Source organism: Camelus ferus, chromosome 24, assembly GCF_009834535.1.
Source record: "Camelus ferus isolate YT-003-E chromosome 24, BCGSAC_Cfer_1.0, whole genome shotgun sequence".
Taxonomy (NCBI): domain Eukaryota; kingdom Metazoa; phylum Chordata; class Mammalia; order Artiodactyla; family Camelidae; genus Camelus; species Camelus ferus.
Window position 1 is genome coordinate 23,563,560 of NC_045719.1, and position 21,204 is coordinate 23,584,763.

At 35.9% G+C, this 21,204-nt stretch overlaps 1 protein-coding gene across 13 annotated transcripts in view; it reads right to left on the bottom strand.

Moving 5' to 3' along the window:
* Positions 1-21,204, bottom strand: part of LOC106730885 (uncharacterized protein FLJ37310-like) — a 103,930-nt gene that overhangs the window by 48,716 nt on the left and 34,010 nt on the right. For 12 of the 13 annotated variants that reach the window (XR_004314989.1, XR_004314985.1, XR_004314983.1 and 9 more), the window contains one exon: positions 15,262-15,348. The exons of the other annotated variant lie outside the window; for it this stretch is intronic. The gene's annotated coding sequence lies outside the window, so the exon portion shown is untranslated. The remainder of the gene's footprint in view (positions 1-15,261; positions 15,349-21,204) is intronic. 13 annotated transcript variants of the gene reach the window in all.

Genomic DNA, 21,204 nt, shown 5'->3' on the forward strand with positions numbered 1-21,204 from the left:
ATGCACACCAAAGCCATCAGAAAGGATGAATTAGAGGCATATTTAATGACTTTGGAAGATGTCCATGAGCAATTACAAAGTAAGGTCAAGTGCAAAAATAGTGTATATTGTCTTATCCCATTTTTAAAACAACAAAGAAAAGCCCTCTGCATCTATGCTCATACATGCAAGTAGGCATGTGCGCAATGGACAATAGTAGTAGAAAATTCCACGTGTGCCATGAAAACCAAAGACCATGTCCTGTGGTCATACCTGTGCATGAGGCAAGGAGGGAGCTTGGGGGCACACGGGGGTAAGACAAGGAAAACACAGAAAGAAAATTTCTGAGAAGCAACACTGTATGATCTATTAATGTACTGATTTCAAATATATGTGTTTATATGTATAAAGGGGAAACTTTAGCTTTATATATTCCATCTTCCCCTTGTCTCTCACATCAGGCTTACAAGACAATGGCAAACTTGTTTTGATTCCTCAGAATCTGTCCTCTCTCTGCAAAATGCACAGAAATTGGCTAGGTATCATTTCATAAATGGACTTCCAGCTACTGTTCTGGATAAGAAAATATTTCTACAAACTGCCAATTGCCATTTGAATCTCATCAAATGAAATTTTCACTTCTCTTTCTAGCTTGTGATTTTCCTTGGAGAAATAACTCTATAATGTTTAAAATTGGCACTACTTTTCATGCTAAATAAAATATGCTTGCTTAGAAAATTGACTCGTAAATTAAAAATCAATATACTTTGAGAACTAAAATAGGATGGAAAAATTTGTGCTGTCCGTATTGAGCTGTCCAGGCAATGCAAAAAAAAAAAAAAATCACTATCATAAAAGAAAATTACAAGAGAGAGAATTATCAGTCATCCTTGCAGAAGAAGTGTGATTGAGTGAATGAGAAAAAATTAACCTCATCTGTGTCTTATTTAAGCAGCCACAGGAGCAACTCGGTGCTAATCTGCCCCCTTTGAATTGACCACTCAGTGGCACTTCATTCAGGATCATCCTGGCCTGAGGATGAACTTTCCTAAAGATCCTCACTAAATATTCTGACTTTGATCTCATCTCAAAGTTACTTTAGTTTTAAAGCTTGATTCAAGATCTCCAATCATATCTTAAAGAGTTTAAATATATTTTATGTTTCTGTTATTAACTCTCCAAACTTCGAGATGTTTAAAAAAAAACAGCAGTGCAGAATATGGTTTTAAAAAATTACAATAGAATGACTGCTTATCTCTGGCTCTCAGTTCCCAAAGAGGGCATGCGAGTCTTTGGAAGATGCTCTGCTTGCCCCACCGAAGGCTGCCCCCAGCCCCAGAATCCAGGCTTAGGGAGTTAGTTGTTGAAGAAGCTGTCCCACTGTCAGCCCTGACTGGTGATCCCTGCAGTGAGAGGACAGTCTAAGGCAGGGAGTGAAGCAGAAACCTGCCCTTCCGAATCCCTAAACACACACAACCCCTTTCTGAAGCCCTCTGGTGTCCCCTTGTATCGGGACAGAGATTCAACTGTGGACTCTGCCCTTGGTAAAATCCCCCAGGGCCTGAGTGGTAGCTGCCTTTAACACACAGTAGAAGGCAGGTGGCCCCAGCTGCTAGCAATGGGATCAGGGCTAAACCCCCGGGGTAGGCTGCCTCCTCGTGGTTAGTCTAACCAGTCCTTCTTGGCAATCTTGCATCTTGGCAAAGGGAGAATAATGATGACATGTGATAAGTGTTCTTGCATTTATCATAACTGTCTGTGTCCCTGTTAGAGAGCAGGCATCTTTACCTGCTTTCTTCACTGAGGCGTCCCAAGCACATCAACACTTCTAGCTCATAGTAGGTGCTTAGTAAATGTCTGCTGGTCAAGTGGCCCGCTGGGACTCACAGATGAGCTATGGCCAGAGATGATCAGCTGATGGACTCTGTCTCCAAGGCTGGGAATTGATACTCAGGATGCCCTGAAACCACTCTGCAGTACCATGGGTGGGTGTTCTGCTGCCCTGTGCTTCCAGAAAAATGCTAGGTCAGTCTTCCTCAAAAGGTCTAGTCTGTCTAACAGTGACCATGAGCCCCCATTTATCTGTGCACTGGAGGCACATAGCATATTTATTTCCTGTGGTGGGGGATCACCCAGGGTGGCTGATTAAAGGGAGACATGAATAAACAATAATGTGAATTCCCCAATTTTTTGTAATAAAAAAGTATCAAATTTATTTCAATATCTAGTTTCTTGTTTAAGTTAAAGCTGTTGGATAATTTTTGTAATTTAAAATTTATCACCAGAGGTGAGGAAAACATTAATAATCTATTAATTACTGACAGCAAATAAAACTATTAAGCATGCATTTATAAAAGCCATGCTAAGGAGTGAGAAGTTCCAATTATACTACTTAACTAAAGGAAATAGATTTTAGCTCTTTATTTCTAATTATAACACATTCTTATTTTGACATAATTTACACTTTTCACCCAATTACTACTCTGCCAAACAAAACTTGAATTCTCTGCTAGGCTTTAGATGAACTATTGTTAAGTGGGCAGCATCTTAGATGTTAGAAACTATGTCAGAGACTCTCAGATCTTTGCCTTGGCTCAAACCACTGGATGCTTTCATTACACTTTGTCCATAATAGGAAAACATCATTTTTTGCTGACCATTCAGATAACTGGTATCTCCCCTAAAAGAACTTTTGCTAGGTGGGGCCACACCAACGTGGAGGTAAAAACAAGATCACTAGAGTGAAGGGCAGAATCTCTGACTTGAACTTCACCAGCTCTCCTGGCCCTGATACTTGCCTCCATTTCCCCACAGAGAAGCAAGGACCCAAAGGACTCAAAATTCAGTGTCCTCATGTCCCAAACACAAAACCCACAACTCCTCCAGGCCAGAGCCAGGCCAAGCTTTAAACACGTTCCCATTGTGGGAACTCAACAAATGTTGCACAGTAACTACATGGTGAGAAAGGTCGCTCCAGAGAGGACTTATCACGTTCGGACATTGCCCAAAGAGGGCACAGTGCCTGAAGGCCCAGGTAAAGGGGTGCATTTTCCCTGCCCCAGGTTTAAATTTAGGGTTGAGAAAACCTAATTATCGAGCCAAACTTTCTCTCCTGCCGCCCATCGTTTGGATTTCACACTTTCTTCAGAAGCTCAAAATGAGCCTACACCGACTCTGCCTTACCTCCCCCAGCTCCACCCTATACCTGAAGGCTGACTGAGGGGTGGTTTCAGCAGAAGCTAACCTATCTTCTGGCCCTACTTTTGTTCCACCCCATTCTCTGGAAAGCAACTAGATTCCCATGTGCAAATTCCAGGTAAAGAACATTCCAGCCTTTACCCATGGAAATTTTAGAGATGGAATGTGTAGGTGAGCCATTTATTGCTTATTAATAAAGAACCTGGGAGCACCTAACATTCAGATGACAGGTCTCCATGGGTCTTCTCCTTCCCTTCCCTCCTCTTGACACACCACGACTGTCTCCATGAGGTCAGCCAGGAGCCAGGAGATGTCTTTCCTTCTGTTTCAGAAACTCATGGCTTGTGCAACCTGGGAAAACTTGCCCACAGCTGCCTTCCAAGAGCACGGGTGAGTCAGCTCTCTAGCCACCTCCATCAACTGCCCATTCCCAGAGGAGACACCCTGTCCAGGGGCAGGCTCAGTGCCAAGGTTGTGGGGATGAGAGAGAGGGGACAGGCAGGCAATCACCTAACACACAGTCCTACTAGGAATTTACCAGGACTGAGGAGGCAGAGATGGAGCAGAGCTAGGTTTCCCTTCAAGGCTACTGACTGAAGACTTGTTATCACATTGAACTTTGATGAGCATTTCCCAAGAATGAACTGAAAGAGTTAGCAGTCCCACTCTACACTGAGACGTGCAGCATATTGGAGGCACATAAAATTCATCTTCTTTTTCATAAAAATGTATTTATGTTCATTGTGTGCCCACCCTAACTTTATAAACATTCCTCATTCTAAACCTTGTCAAGACCCACATAAGGAAACAAGGGCACAAATGGGTGAGTGATTTCCCCAAGTCCCGTCACTAGAAAGGGACAGAGTTTTGTGTCTAATCCCAGAAGTTCACCTCTTGGCTACCCCACCACTAATTAACCAGTGCTTCTTACACTAGTCCCCAGGCCAGCAACATCAGCACTGCCTGGGAAACTTGATTTAGCTGAAAAATACCTGGCCCCAATCCCTATTTTCCAGATCAGACATTCTGAGGGTTGGGCCCAGAAATCTGTTAACATGCTCATCAGATGATTCTGATGAGGCTAAGGTTTGAGAGCTACTGAACTAAGCCTTTGCAATGAAGTTCTTCATTACTGAGTGTTTCAGGGTAATTCTTGGGCAAATATCAGAAGAGAGTTGCTAGGGTCTTTCCCAGGAACAAGTTAATAAATAGCTCCCCTTTCCAGGACACTGTGTGCAATATTCAGATCTCTCTCTCTCTCTCTCACTATTCTCATAAGAAGTACACTCTGTGAACTTTGTGAAAATTGTATTTCCCTTAGAAAGAGCTTTACATGAATGTGGTGATTAATCTGATAGAATGCAGACAAGAACAACCCTTGTTCAAGAATCACCCTACATTTGCTGTCTCAGGTCAGCGCCTCTCTTTCCATTTCACTCCTACCCTAGTACAAATAAAGCTTGTCTCTTACTCTGAAATACACCCTCATCTCCTAACTTATCCAGCCCCTCCCACCCTGAAACCCCATTCAAGGTGTTCTCCACACTGAAACCAGAGTGATTTTTCTGAAAAATATGAGCTTGCTCCAAACTCATGAATGATTACAATACCTCTTAGGATAAATACTAAAATGTGTAACAACTGTATGGAACCACAAAATACCCCGCATGGCCAAAGCAATCTTGAGAAGGAAGAACAAAGCTGGAGACATCATGCTTTATGATTTCAGACTATATTACAAGGCTAGTACTCAAAATGCTGGGGTACTGGCATTAAAAACAGATACATACATCAATGGAACAGGTTGGAAACCTCAGAAATAAACCCACGCATACATAGTCAGTTAATTTCTGATAAAGAGCCAAGAATACACAATAGGGAAAGGCCAGTCTCTTCAATAAATGGTGCTGAGAAAACTAGACAGCCACATGCAAAAGAATGAAACCAGATTCCTATCTTAAATACACACAAAAACCAACTCAAAATGAAGACTTAAAATAAGGCCTGAAACCACAAAATTCCTAGAAGAGAATACAGATGGTAAGCTTCTTAATACTAGCTTGCCAGTGGATTTTTTGGATTTGACACCAAAAGTGGGGCTAATAAAAGGAAAATGCTTCTACACAGCAAAGGAAACCATTGACAAATGAAAAGTCAACATACGGAATGGGAGGAAATATTTGCAAATCATCTATCTGATAAGGGGTTAATATCCAAAATATATAAAACGCTCACACAACTCAATTACTAAAGCAAAAGCAATCTGATTGTAAAGTAGCCACAGGAACAGAACGGGTATTTTTCCAAAGAAGTCGTACACTGGCCAACAGGTGCATGAGAAGGTGCTCCACTTCATCAGGGAGCTGCAGACCACAATCACAATGAGACATCACCTCATACCTGTGAGGACAGCTGTCATCAAAAAGACAAAAGATGACATGTGCTGACAAGGATTTGGGAGAAAGGGGACCCTTGTGGACTGTTGGTAGGAGTGTAGATTGGTGCAACTACTATGGAACAGCATATAGCTCCTCAAAAAATTAAAAGTAGAACCACCATGTGATCTCAGGAACCCCACTTCTGGGTGTTTATCCAAAGTAAATAATGTAGTATCTCAAAAAGACAACCGCAGGGAATGAAAAATGGCAATGTAACAGGAGGCAGGAGGGGAAAGTGGTATCAAACAGGAAGGATACGTTCTGATTTGTACTATTACTGATACAGCTACGATGACGGATCTTAAGATGTATACAGTTGCTGAAAACCAGCTCACAAAATTCCTGACAATTTAACAATCCTCAGGTCCATATAAGCAGGCACCAGCACATCTGTATGTGAAAACAGCCTCAAGAGTACAAGGCAGGATCCTCCTCTACCAGCATCCATTAACACCCACCAGACAAGCCATTTCCTCCAGGGAAAAGAACCCCCAGGAAGCCCTTCTCTACAGAAAATGAACTATCTGAGGAGAACTAGAGGGTAAGGACCCCAAAGTAGCTGGAGGCTTATGTGCAAAATCTGGTCCATAAATCAACTGTATGACACTCAAAGGGTTTTTTCCTCCCTCAATAAAAACCTTAAAACTAGGAGATATTTTCTAAAACTCTAGAATTCTGGCTTCTCTTGAAAATAAGGAAAAAAGGATAGAAGAAAAAAATGCAGAAAATAATTCAAGAAATAACACAAGAAATGCTTGCAGAACTCAAGATCTATGAATCTACTAAAATCTTTGACCTAATTTGGCAAATATAAAGAACATATTTAGCATGTACACATAATGAAGCATAATAATAATTCCCTTAAAATCACCAAAGTAAGAACCAGGTCAGAACTAATATACCCTACCTGTCCAAGCGTTCTTCACCTATTCTTCCATCTGCCTTTCCAAACCCAAAGGTAACCGCTGACGTCTGTGTTTATCATTCTCACACTTTTCCTCTGTGTGTGTATTGTGTATGTGATTTCATTACTTCCTTACATATCTCCAAGTTATATAGTTTTGCATGCTTTCAGTTTTATAAAAAGTTATATATTGTTTTAATTCAACATTTTTCAAAGATTTATCCTTGCTGTTACATGTGTTAAGTTACTCACTTATTTGCAATGCTGTCTACATCCAACTGCACAAAAGGACCAAAACATTTATCCATTCCCCCGTCATTGCAGTTTGGTTGTTTTCAGCTTTTTATTCTGAACAATATTGCTACTATAAATAGTCTTTGTCTTAAATCCAGGTAAAAGTTTCCCTGAGATGCACCTGCAAAATACCTATAGAATAGTGTAGTGTCAAACTCCAAGTAGCAATGCAATCATTAGAAGGTCAAAGTTGGGAAGTTTTAAAAATATTATAAAATAGTATCAAAATGCAATGCAAGAAAGGTTATTTCATGAACCTTTGATACTCACCCACCCCTATGTGTTTACTGGACCAAACTAAAAATATATTTGTTGCTCTGGGTCTAGTAAAAACAGTCCTAAAGTCACCCTTCTAGGTAAATACCCCACCAAAAAAAGTGAACTATTGAGTCATAGGGGATGTGGATGCGCAAATCTATAAGACAACACCGAACTGTTTTCCTAACCAGCCACACCAATTTATACTCCCACTGGAAGTGTATACACTTCCTAATGATCCACTTCCTTGTTAACTCTTGGTAATAGCAGGCTTAAGAATTTTTGGCTAACCTGGTAGGTACAGAACAGTGTCCCACTGCGGTATGCATTTGCATGTCTATGATTACCAGTGAGAATGGTCATCTTTCCTGTGCATATTTCCCATTTTTCTTTCCTTTTGTGGGAAACATTTTTCTGTCTTATTGGCTTCCAGGCTTCATGTACATATGCATGTGTTGATTCATGTGTGTGCATCTGTCCGTCTGTCTATCTATCCATCCATCCATCCTTGGGCAGCTATGTGTTTCAATTGTTTTCTCTCAGTTTGTGGCTTTTCTTTCTACTTTCTTTAGAGTGTCTTAACAAATAGATGCTCTTAAGTTCAATTTCATAGAACATATCAACTTTTCTCTGTGTTTTTTTGTGTTTAAGAAATTTTTCACTCCATCAAGACTATATAAGTTTGTTTTATTCCATAACTATAGTCATGTATTTTCCAGCCCCCAGTGATCTGCAGTGCCTCCTCTCTCAACAGCAGTTCCCCTACTTCACGGGCCTGCTTTAGATTCTGTATTCCACTCCACTGGTCAATTTGTCTATCCCAAAGCCAATAATATACCATCTTAATTTCTATATTTCTGAAATAGGTCTTGAGTATAATAAGGCAAGGACACTTATTTTCTTCTTCTTAAAGAATATTCAGCTATTTGGGAACCTGTCTATACCCACTAAGCTCCTCACAAAGTTAATGCACTTAATTTCATTTGTGAGAATCATCTTTTTGATACTGAATCTTTGTATTCAATAAGATAATGTCTCCATTTAATTTTTTAAATTTCTTACAGTAAAGTTTCATAATTTTTCCAAACAGCTTGCATGTATTTCTAGATCCATTTTTGTTCCTACTGTCTGTCAATGTTATCTTTCTTTGATAACGCTTGTCTGTTTCTGGTAGCAAGAAAGGCAATAAATTATTTTTTAATATGAATCATATATTCAGCTATCTTGCAACACTCAAATTATTTCTAATAATTTCTTGATCCTTATAGATTTTCAGTGGAGACAATCACTACTAGAGAAAGACAGTGTTGTATTTCTTCTTTTTCAGTCATTATTTTATTTTACTCCCTGCTTTTGCACACATGCCAGAATTTTCAGAACAATGTTGAACAGAGGTGGGGAGGGCATTCTGTCTTTTTTCTGATTTTAGGAGACCCGTTGATTTTTTTTTCTTCTATTCTACTATTGCTTTATAGTCTGTGAGTACAGAGCCTGTTTGATTTGAAATCTCAGTGCTAAAACAGGAGATGATACTAACGAGCATTTACTAAGAAGACAGGACAGGAACAGACGTGCTCTGCCATTGCTGGTTTTGCCTTGAGCTTTATCTGTGATAGATTTGACATTGCTCTAATTCTTTTTCTCAACCTATTGAGAAAAACCTATGATTTTAATTGGCTATTGCCATGAATTAAATTTAATATTTTCAAGTGGAAATCTCTCTCCCCCAACTTGAATTCCTGTGAAAATCCAACTTGGTCTTTTTAATAAACTTACTGATCTCATCTATGTTCACAGGTGAGAGTGGCTCCTCTCAATCCTTTCTTCCATTGTTTTTGTCGTATTTATGCATGAAGGTGCTGCTGATGTGGAATAATGAGTTTAGGAAGGAACTCTCACTCCACTGTTCTGTGGAAGAGGTAGTATAGGGTTGTAATGATCTGTTCCTCACCGGCTAGGCAAAGAATCTGAAATGTAAGTCACTTAACATGTAAAAACTGGGCCTCGGGCTTTGTCTGTGAAAAAACTGTCAACTATGGATTCAATTTCTTCAGTGCATTATGTGACGATTCCACAGTATAATTTCTTCAGACAGAAATTTTGTATTTATTGGCATAAAGATTTTCATGATTTTTTTCATGGAATTTTTATAATCGCTGCTGTGTCTACAATCAAGACCTTCCTCTCACCTGTAGGTCTCTTAAAATGCTCTCATTTCTTTTTATTCTTTTTTCTTTTTTTCTGTTCAGTTTCATTGATTTCCACTACTCTGTCTCCCAGCTCACTCATCTGCTCCTCTGTGTCATCTCATTTACAGCTGATTCCTTCTAGTGTTATTTTTTATTTCAGTTATCGCATTCTTAAGCTTGGTTTGGTCATTTTCTAATGAGTTATTTAAATCATTAAATCATCTTTTTTAAATTTACAAATATATGTTGTTAAATCTCTACATTATGTATTTTTTTCCTAACTTAACTGCATTGTGTACAGTGTGGTCTCTATATACTAATCTTCAGAAATTTAATGAAGACTTTAGGGTTCAGCACATAATACATTTTTATAAATGTTTCACATATTCATGAGAAGTACACACATTCTCTAATTTGGGGTTAAGTGTCTATTAAATCAAATTGGATATTCAAGTTGTTGAAATCTTTGTTTTTAAGTTTTATCTTTTGACTCCATGATAAATTGGGAGAGATGGGTTGAAATTTATCCACAATGATAAAGGATTTTCCAATTTATACTATATCCAATATAGCTTTATTTGTACATTTTGAAATATGTTTTCACATACATACAAGTTTAGAATGGCATTTCCTAAAAACTTTAAACTTTTATCATATGCTGTGACTCTCTCTCTTACTAATAATTCTTTTTTCTCTCCAAGTATATATCAATATAGCTCTTTCTTTTGGTTGGTAATCTCCTGGATTAAAAAAAGTACACCAGATGTGGCTATTATTAACAATACACAGGTGATTTTTATTTTTTTTTAATCAGCTCTAAACATCTGTCTTTTAACAACTTTAATTCACTGACATTAATGGTAATTTTGTTACTTATTTCAACATCTTACTAACGTGATGCTTCTTTTTTCCCCTTTACATGTTTTAAGAATCTGATGAACTTTCTTTTGGTGTTTGTTTTGTTTTTCTTACTATTCCCTCCACTCTCCAACTCATCTTTAAGTCTTATGCACCATTAATTTTCCATGAACAACACGTAAGGCTGTTATCAAAGAATTCATAGACCTTAAAATCTTTAAATCACCAAAAAAGCAAAAACCAATGAAAAGGCCTGAGCCAAGCATAAGGCAAGCTGTCCAAATTAAAAGTGGAAGTCAGTAGATTTTTTTAAATATGTAAATAAAGAGTGGAAAATTAGAATTCCATAAAACAGGAAAAATAAATAAGACGTAAGATATCAGAAATGGATGGATGGATGAATGGATGGAAGGCACTGAGGGAGGGAGAGAGAAAGAGAGGGAAGGTGAGAGGAAAAAAGGGAAGAAATTAGGCCCTGTGCCTCTTCCAGTAAAACTTATGAGATAATATGGTTTTTATATTTTTCAAGCACTAGAAAAAAATTATTCAAAAATACTATTTCACAACCTATAAAAATTACATGGAATTCAAATTTCACTACGCATGAAGTTTTATTGTAACAGAAAAACACATTTGTTTACACATTGTCTGCGGCTGCTTTAGCACTATATGTCAAAGTTGAGCAGTTGATACAAGACAAGGATGTCTTCTGTCACTAGTCCTTTTCAACATCATACTAGAAGTCCTTGCTAATGCAATTAGACAAGAAAAGGAAATAAAAGGTAATACAGATTGGGAAAAAAGATAAAACCAGCTCTGTTTGCAAAAGATATGATCATGTATTATGTACAGAAAACCTGAAATAATTAACAAAAACATTCCTGGAACAAATAAGCAATTATACCAAGGTTGTAGGACAGAGGGCAAATATACAAAAGTCAACCATTTTCTGTACACCAACAACTGAACAAGTGGAGTTTGAAATTAAAAACAAATATCACTTATATTAATACCCCCAAATGATGAAATATTTAGATATAAATCTAACAAAATGTGTTGAAGATCTATATGAGAAAAACTACCAAATGCATGAAATTAAAGATAGCTAAATAGAAAGATATTCTGTGTGCAATGATATAAGACTCAATATTGTCAAGATGTTGACTTTTCCAAATGTGATCTGTATAATGCAATTCTCAGTCAAAAGCACAGCAAGTTATTTTGTGGCTACTCACAAACTGATTCTAAAATTTATATGAAGAAGCAAAAGAGCCAGAATAGCCAACACTATATTGGAGAAGAACAAAGTTGGAGGACTGTCACCCCCCAAAGTTCAAGAGTTACTATAAAGCTATAGTAATCGAGATTTGCAAAGGATTAGAAAGATCAAAGAACAGAACTATTTGAGCCCAGAAGTCAACCCCATAAATACACTCTACTGATCTTTGACAAAGGAATAAAGGTAATATAGTGGAACACTGATAGTCTTTTCAATAATGATGCTAGAACAACTGGACACCCAGAGGCAAAAACACAAATCTAGACATAGACCTACACCCATCAGAACAATTAACTTAAAATGGATCACAGATCTAACTGTAAAACTCCTAGAAGATAACATAGGAGAAAACCTAGAAACCTTGAGTATGGCAATGACTCTTTAAATATGACATGAAAGGCACAATCCATGAAAGAAATAATTGATAAGCTTGACCCTATTAAAATAAGAAACTTCCCCATTGTGAAAGATAATGTCAAGAGAATAAGAAGGCAAGCCACAGACTGGGAGGAAGTATTTGCAAAAGACACATCTGATGAAACAATGTTATTTAAAATATACAAAGAACTGTTCAATTAAGAACTGAGCAAAAGACCTTAACACATGCCATCACCAGATGGCAAATAAACATATGAAAAGATGCTCCACATCCTATGTCATCAAAGAAATGAAAATTAAAACAACAAGGAGATACCACTATACATCTATGAGAATAGACAAAGTGTGGAACACTGACTACACCAAATGCTGGCAAGAATGTAGAGCAACAGACATTCTCTTCATTGCTGGTGGGAAGGCAAAGTGGTTCAGCGACTTTGGAAGATAGTTTGGAAAATTCTTATAAAACTAAACAGATTCTTACCATATGATCCAGCAATCGTCCACCTTGGTAGTTACCCAAAGGAGTTGAAAACATGTCCACTCAAAAATCTACACACAGATGTGTACAGCAGCTTTATTAATGATTGCCAACACTTGGAAGCAACCAAGGTGTCCTTTGAAGTTTAAAATATCTGCTCTGTTCCTTTAAGAAAAAGTTTGCCAGCATCTGGTTTAATATACTAACTGAACAGATGAGCAAGACAGTGTTAACCTGCCCCTAAAAATCTAAGTCACCACAAAAGACATTTTAAAAATTTTGTAGCCAATGTCATGCTGTAATGAAGAGAATCATTAACAAATATTGGGGAACTCACAGAAGCAGAAAAAAAATACACTGGATCAGGATCCAGAACAGAAATGCTACAGCTACAATCACTGAGAAGAAAATGCCATTACAAAAACAGGAACAGTCCTTCATTTAAAAAGTCCCAGAAAAAGTCCCATTTCAGAATCAATAAAATAGAAAAAGGTCTGGAGGAAACATCAGGGTAATGTTTACAACTGAACCAGTCTTAGCCATCTGTCCTAGCACATATATGAAATTAGAGACAGCATCAACTTTTCCTTCCAAGGTCAAGCTCTCTGACTAACATGGAAACCCAGTCCCTGCTCTGCCTCAAGACATCCACCTGACCACGTGGTTGAAGCTGGAGAGAGAAGCAGAGGAGAGTCCCCAGCAGCCCTGGCACAGGATAAACAAAAGGTAGAAAGGTGACAAGAACAAATACATATATTTTAAAACTTAGCCCCTCCCCCAGCCAAATACAAGTAAACAATTACAAAACCACACAAGATCCCAAAAGATGTCACATGGGTCAAATTCTACTAATATTTCCAATAACAGATGATATCCCTGTATACAGCAGAAAAATATGAAAACCTTTTCACTTCATTCTATGAAGGTTGTATAATCATGATACTAAACCAGAAAGGGTAACACAAAAAACAGAAGTAGATCAATCTCAGCTATGACTATATCAAAATCTATAATTGAATCCAGCACCATATATTAAATACAACTATAACAACTAACCACAATGACCAGGTGGTGTTTCTCCTAGTAACATAAGGCCAGTGCAGCATTAGTAAGTCTGTTAATACAATTTAGTATAATAAAAGCGAACCGAGACAAATTCTAATGTATAGCATCCTGACACACACCAAAAGGGAAGCTGACGAACTTTAACCCTTACTGTCGATTATAAAAGAGCAACAAACTCCTAAGCAAGCTGAAATAGAAGAAAACTCCCTAAATTTGATAATTATTGGCAAAACAGTAAAAGCATTCACCAAACTCAAAGGTAGGATGAACATGATCACTTAACATTGTATATTGTGCCATGAGCCTTAGCCAATATAAAAATATATGAAAAATATGTTAAGATTAAAATGTTGGAAAAAAAAGAGAGAAAAACTGCATTGCTTATATAAAATAAAACTTCTCTGTTTTCTGGAAAACACAATTCAGAAATAACAGTAACTGATACCAGTAGTTAGTAAGCTGGCATGATACAAAATAAGCACATACAATTTAACCAATTTCCTACAGACGTATAATAACAACCAGACTTCAACAGAAATACAGGCATTCCACTCAAAGGAATAAATGCTATAATACAGCTAGGGAGAAATATGAGAGCGGAAAAAAGATACAAGACCAAAGGCAACATGAAGGAAGCTTCAAAGAACATTAAAACATGAACAATCCCCCCAAAATGACAGCCATGCACATGGTGGACGGAAAGACTCAGTATCATAAAAATGTCAGTTCTTAATAAACAAGATCAGGAGAAATTCCAATCACAGTCTCACAAAAGTATTTTTCTTCTTCACTTTCAAACTGGTAATTCTAAATTTATTTGAAAGAACTGATATGTGAGATTTAGCAAGGAAAATCTTCAAGGAAAAAAGAAAATAATAATGAAGGGAACTAAGTACCCTCTAGATATTTAAAGCTCCTGGAACTGATTTAGGGTGGAACATTCAGAGATGAACCTGTAATAAATTTACAGCAAATGACTAACATAAAAATGGCTTTAAAATAAATATTTATTAAATAATGCTATATAAAAAAGGATGAAGAACACAAAAGACATTTACAGAAGAGGAAAGGTATATCTAATCTGAAAAGATATAACATGATACTAGCATCTGGGGAAATGCAAATTAAAATGCTAAGATGTATTTTTTTCTGTAACTCTGGCAAACTCAAAAAACAGCAACATTAAATACTAACAAGAATATGAGGAAACAGGTACTGTCATGCAATTGATAAGAATATAAATTACTATAAACTTTTTGCAATGTAATCTGGTAGGAGTTATTAACATGGAAAATGAACCTATGATACTCAGAACTGCAACAGCATGTTTAGAAATCTAGCCTATAAGCACATACTAATGTTCTAAAAGACTCTGTACAAAGATAATCACTATTTTATCATAAATAACAAAAACAGCAAAAAACCTACAAAAACAAAAAACCAAAAGAACAAGAAAAAACCCTAATGAAGAAATAATTTAAAATTATGGATAAGACTATGGATTACTATGCAGCAATATATTAAAAAGTATTAATAAAAAAGTAACTGGATATGTACAGAAATATAAACATTACACAGAAGTCTAAGGAAACAGTATGATCCTATTTACATAAAACACAAAAAAATTCCAAATCCATAAATGTTGGTGCAATTATTTAAGAAATATAGACACTTTACATCAAAGGCTTACGCCAAATTATTCTGTTTCCTAATAACTACCTCTATATGCTACGTCATCATAAATAGGAGGCATCTTCATTATAAAATATTTTCCAAAATTTTTCAAATTAAATATATTCCATGCTGCTTTACAACCAGCTATAGGTCATGACAATCTAATTATATATTTTAGTCAAAGCTTATATACAACATAGTGGGCAACTTTTAAATCTGACATTTAAGGTCATCTTCAGCATGTTAAACAATTTAATTGTGCTTACCGATTTCATTAATCACTGCTCTTATTTTGGAGACAAAAGGGGCAACTCCATCGGAATTCATTTTTACTCTTTCCTTAAGGTCACCGCCTGCAAAATATTTTATTTACAAATGTAATATAGTTATAAACAAAATTTCAAGGCAACAAATTGAAAATTGACTTAAGAGTCACATATAACTTGAAGATAAGACTGAATTTATCTACTAAAGGAATTCTATTATCTGACTTTTCCATCCCAAAGACCCTGGTCAGCATCAGAAAGAATAAAATACTTGTTTGTTCATATATCTACCATGTGCTTGAAGTAATGGTTCTCAAACTTTGTGGTCTCAGGCCCTCTTCATACTCTTAGAGGAAGAGGCTTTTTTTAGGTTATGTAATATAAATCTATCAATAGCTATTCTATTATAAAATGAAACAACAAAAATTTTTAAATATTTATTTATTCACTGAATAATACAAATAAACCTATTCATGTTAACATAAATAACTGCAGATTGATGCCACTTTCTTGGTTCTTGCAGAGATGCTGGCACTTTACCCACTCCTGCTTCTGCCCCATCAGTGCAAATGCCAACTCAGTGAAAAGGGCAAATCACACCTCACTGCTATGAAAATCACTGTGCCTTCATGGTGCCCACTTGGTGACCACAGATCACATTTCAGAATCAATCATTTGAAAGTATATACAAATGGACAGTTTCATAATTATGAGTTTACCACGTGCTCATAACTTGGGGAACAGACACAAATAAACAACGAATTCCTTAAGGGATTGTTTGTGGCTCAACAAAGACATTCTTTTTTATAAAATTAACTTCTCTGAGACAAGGTAGGTCCCTATTTAAATAAACAGACAAATAAAAGACAAAGTATAATTACAGGATAGAAGGTATAAGCTCAGCTACTCACTCTCTCATTAGCCCACTAGAACTGATCATGACAAGTAATAATCAAGTATCAGCTGAGGCCGGGACATTCTGAGCGCACACACTTCCTGTGGGAGTGAGAACTACAGCTGACTGAGCACACATCCCACAACCCATCACTTCTTAGGTATACATACCCTATGAAATCTCTCAAACACACGCCCAAGGAAACATGTACTATAACATTCAATGTAACATATATAAAAATAGCAAAAAAAATTGGAAATAACCTAGTTAACCAACAAAAGTATTAATAATAAAACTGGACCATATTTATACAACAGAATGTTATACGTGCATCATTAAAATGAAGGAATTAAAGTATAAATATGGATAAAACTAACAATGTTGAAAAATTTGTAAGTATAGAAATAAACATAACATTTATAATTATATATAATTACAGAAAGATACACAGGATAATAACTATTTACATACTTTTTAAAAGAAGAATGCTACTTAGGGATGTAAACATGCATGGAAGTAATAAATTCCAAATTCAATTCGTGTGACCTCGGCAGAGCGGAGGGAGGTGACTGGCAATGGACACAGAGAACTTCAATTTTATTTGCAATATTGTGTTAAGTTAGGTGATGGTTACTCAATATGTTAGTCTTTAAATGTTTTTGGATGTCTGATATAATATCTTCATAATTAATTTTTTCTAGGAAAAGTTAAAATTTAGCATAGAAAAAAAGTTAGTAGGGCCAAAAAAATGCTACATTAAATTAGTAGGATGTATTTGTTAATGAAATTATTGTTCAACTCACTATCATTTAACATTGAGAATATAACTGTAAACTGAGAATATAAAATGTTGCTTAGTGCGTGTTAGCTAATACATATTGGTTAACAGAAGTAGCTAAATGTAGTATGATACGGGGGAAGGGAGTGGATGAAAGAGGAGCCAAAGCAACAAAAAAGTGGAAGCTGATGAGACAGACGAGGACTCTGGATGAGGTGGCCCTGAGGGGCCCCTGTAACTGCATCATGGGATCCATCATGTCCTCTGGTCTCAGGACACCATGACAGTGCCCTCTAACACACCAACCAGAGGTCTGACGGGGGGCTTTTACCAACATTCTGACCCTGCAACCACACAGCATGCTTTGAAAAGCACACTCAGGTTAGAGACCAGGCTGCTGGAAGCCATGCCAGGAGCTAAAGGGAATCAAGGTTTGCTTGTAACACTTGTGGCCCATTCACTGCACAGCAGTCCCAGCAGAGAAGTCATGGAACACACCTTTATCCACACAACAGTGTGAGACAGAAAATGAGTATCTTTTTAAAGTTGGGAAAGAAAATAACTGCCCACGTAGAATTCCAAAAGAATCAAATCCATCAAAAATGATGGTGAAATAAACATATTTTCACACACCCACCCAGACATCCCCCCACACACAATCTGATGTCAGCAAGCCCACACTAAAAGAAACACTACAGGAAAATCCTCACACAGATTATGAGAGAAGAGTTTAAAATCTTATTTTATACTGCTTACAAGAGATATGTCTTAAAATATAAGAGCACAGAATGGCTAAAGTAAAAGGGTAAAAAACATGCCAACATCAAGTGAAATAAAACTTGTAAAGTCATCTTAATCTCTGACAATGGAGAACAAAGGCAAGAATCATGGCTCAAGACAGAGGGTCACGTTATGACAACAAATATGATGATCCATGTAAAAAGTCATAAGAACTATAAATAAAAAACATAAAAAAGACAGCTCCAAAATACAGGCAAAAATGGACACATCTACAACCACAGTGGATTTTAACAGACCTCTCACAGGAGTGATAAAGCAAGCAGTCAAATATCCTTATCAATAACCCTATCAAGAAATAGAAAATAGGGGGGAAAATCCCAAAATAGAAGAAAAGAAATAGTAAAAACTACAGTAAAAAATTTAAGTAGAAAATAAATGTACAAGAGAGAAAAATCAAAGTAGGTGGCTCTTTAAGAAAAACTGAAATAAATAAAAGATCTTTTATCAAGACTCATAATGGAAAATAAAAGAAAGCACAAATTCCAATCAAGAATGAAAGAAGGCCAGTACTAAGGATTTTGCAGACTATAATTAATAACTCTGGCCCAGTTAATTTGAAAAAGGACGAATGAACAAATTCCTAGGAAAACACAACTTACTAAAGATGACAAAGAAATAGAAAATCTGAAGACACAAATATGTATTAAAGAAATTAAATACGTAATTCAAAACTTTCCTACAAAAACTGCATGCCCATAAGGCCTCAACAGTAAATTCTTCAAAACGTACAATGAAAAACATTTACCATCAATCTTACAAATGCTTATATGGAGAACAGTGAAATAAAAACATGAAAAGAACATTGTAAGAAAAAAACATGACAGGCCATTTTTTCTCATAAATAAAGTCTCAAAAAATCCTAAACAAAATATTAGTCAAATCATACCTAGTGGTAACATAAATAAAATCTACCAAGACCAATTTATACTCAGTCCAAGATATAAAACTGCTTTAATACTAAATTTTTTAATTTTTAAAATTAATACAGGTGAAAGTCATATAAATTTTCAGCAGGTGCAGAAAAGTATTTGATGAAACTCAACACCCATTTTTTAACATCTTCACTGAGGTAAAATTTACATAAAATACAATTCATTTTAAATACACAACTCAATTTTTTTAGTAAATTTACAGAGTTGTACAACCATTACCACAATCGTTTCAGAACATTTCCATTATAACAAAAAGATCCCTCACACCCACGTGCAGGCACTCCCTGTTCCCACCTCCAGCCCCAGACAACCACTAATCTGTTTTTCTACAACTTTGCCTTTTCTGGACCTTCCATATAAATAAACTCATATATGGTCTTCTGTTTCTTTCTTCCATGTAGCATAGTGCTTTTCACATTCATTCATGATACAGAGATGAATCAGTACTTTTTACCTTTGCATTACCAAATAGCATTTCATTGTAGAGACAGACAAACATTTTGTTTATCATCTCATCAGTTGATAGACATTTGGGCTGTTTTCACCATTTGGCTATAATAAAAATACTGCCATGAACATCTGCAGACAAATCTTTGTGTAGAGAAATTTTTTAACTTGTCTTGGGTAGAGTGGAATTAACGGGTCACACTGTAAATTTCTATTTAACTTTGAAATAAATAAATAAAACCTGTCACTGTCTTCTGCAGTGGCCGCACCTCTTTACATTCCTATCAGCAATGCCTACAGGTCTCTGTTGTCCTACGTGGTCACAAACACCAGTCTGCCTTTTTATCACAGCCATCTCAGTGGATGTGAAGTGGTATCTTTTCTGGTTTTAAATCTGCATTTCCCAAATGATTAATGAGGTTAAGCATCTTTTCACGGTGCCTTAGTTTCTTAAAGTGTCTATTCAAATCTTTTGCTCATTTTTTCCCTAAATAATTCATTTTATTCTTATACAAGTCTTTTTCAGAAATATGACTTACAAACATTTTCTCTCTGTCTGTGGCTTATCTTTTGATGATTCTTGATGGGTTTTGGAAGTTTTAATTGTAATGAAGTCCAATTCATCAATTTTTCTCTTTTATTACTTGTGTTTTTGGTGTCCTCTCTAATCAAGCTTTGTTATTAATTAAAAAGTCACAGCAAACTAGGAATAGAAGAATTTCTTTTATCTGATAAAAAGCAATTATAAAATACCTATAACTAACATCACTTTTAATGGTCAGTTATTTCCTCCCAGAGATCAAGAAATCTCTACAGATGGGAACAGATGTACTAGTCAGTGTAATAAGAATAACTTTTTAATTACAAAGATAAGAAGGTAAAAAAATAAAACTGCCATTATTAGCAGATGACCTAATTATACATGAAGAATAGCCAAAACAATTTACAAATCATGAAAATAGATACAAGTTCAATATACAAAAATCAAGTGTCTTTCTGCATAGTAGCAAAGGAAATTTGTGCAATTTTAAAAAGACATCATTTATATTAACATTAAAAAATCAAACAGCCAAGGAATAAATCTAACAAAAGATGTATAAGATCTTGACACAAAAACCTACAAAATCTAAATTAAAGCAGTCCTAAATAAATGGAGAACTACACCGTGTTTATGGAGTAGTACTGTATGGAGTGTTGGTAGACACCATACTAAAAGATGTAAATTCTCTCCAAATTAATAGATTCAGTGTGGTTCCAATCAAAACCATAATGCTTTTAGAAACTGACAAAATGGATGTGCAAAAGCCCAATAACAGTCAAGATACTCTTGAAGAAGAAACAGTTGAAAAACATACTAAAAGAAGATACACTGTAAAGCTAGTCATTAAAAAAACTTCAAATTGGCTCAAAGATAAATAGAGCAGCAAGTCCAGAAAATACCTGTCTGATTTATGACAAAGATGGCCCTGCTGGAACATTCCAATAAATGGGAATGAGACCACTGAAGTTTCATATGGGAAAAAACAGTTCTTGACCCTTCATATCATATACACAAACAAATCAATTAATGGTGAATTACTGCCTAAATGTGAAAGGTCAAACAATTAACTTCTAAATGAAAACATCCAAAGATATCTTCAAGACATTAGTAAAAAGATTTTTTTAAAGATTTTTCCAAAGATGTCTAAAAGGAAAACACTAGATTTCACTAAAATTAAAAACTTCTGTTCCTCAAAAGATATCATTAAGCGAGGGATTATGCAAGTGAAAGAGTGGGAAAAGGCATCTGAAATACACGTGTCCTGTGCATATAAAGGGCTGTAAGTCGGGAAGATAAAATACAGGCAAATGATACAGACAATTCAAAAAAGAGGGCAACACACCGGCTAATAAAGAGATGAAAAGGAATATGACATAACTGATCAACAAGGAAACATAAATTAAAAACATAAGTTTTATAAGCAATACAGAGTTAAAGTGTTAGTGAAGATATAGAGGAATGGAAATTGATTTAATGCTGCTAGGGATAAAAATCAGTAAAAATCACTTTGGAAAGCAATCCCACCCCAAGTGCACACATGCATGATATG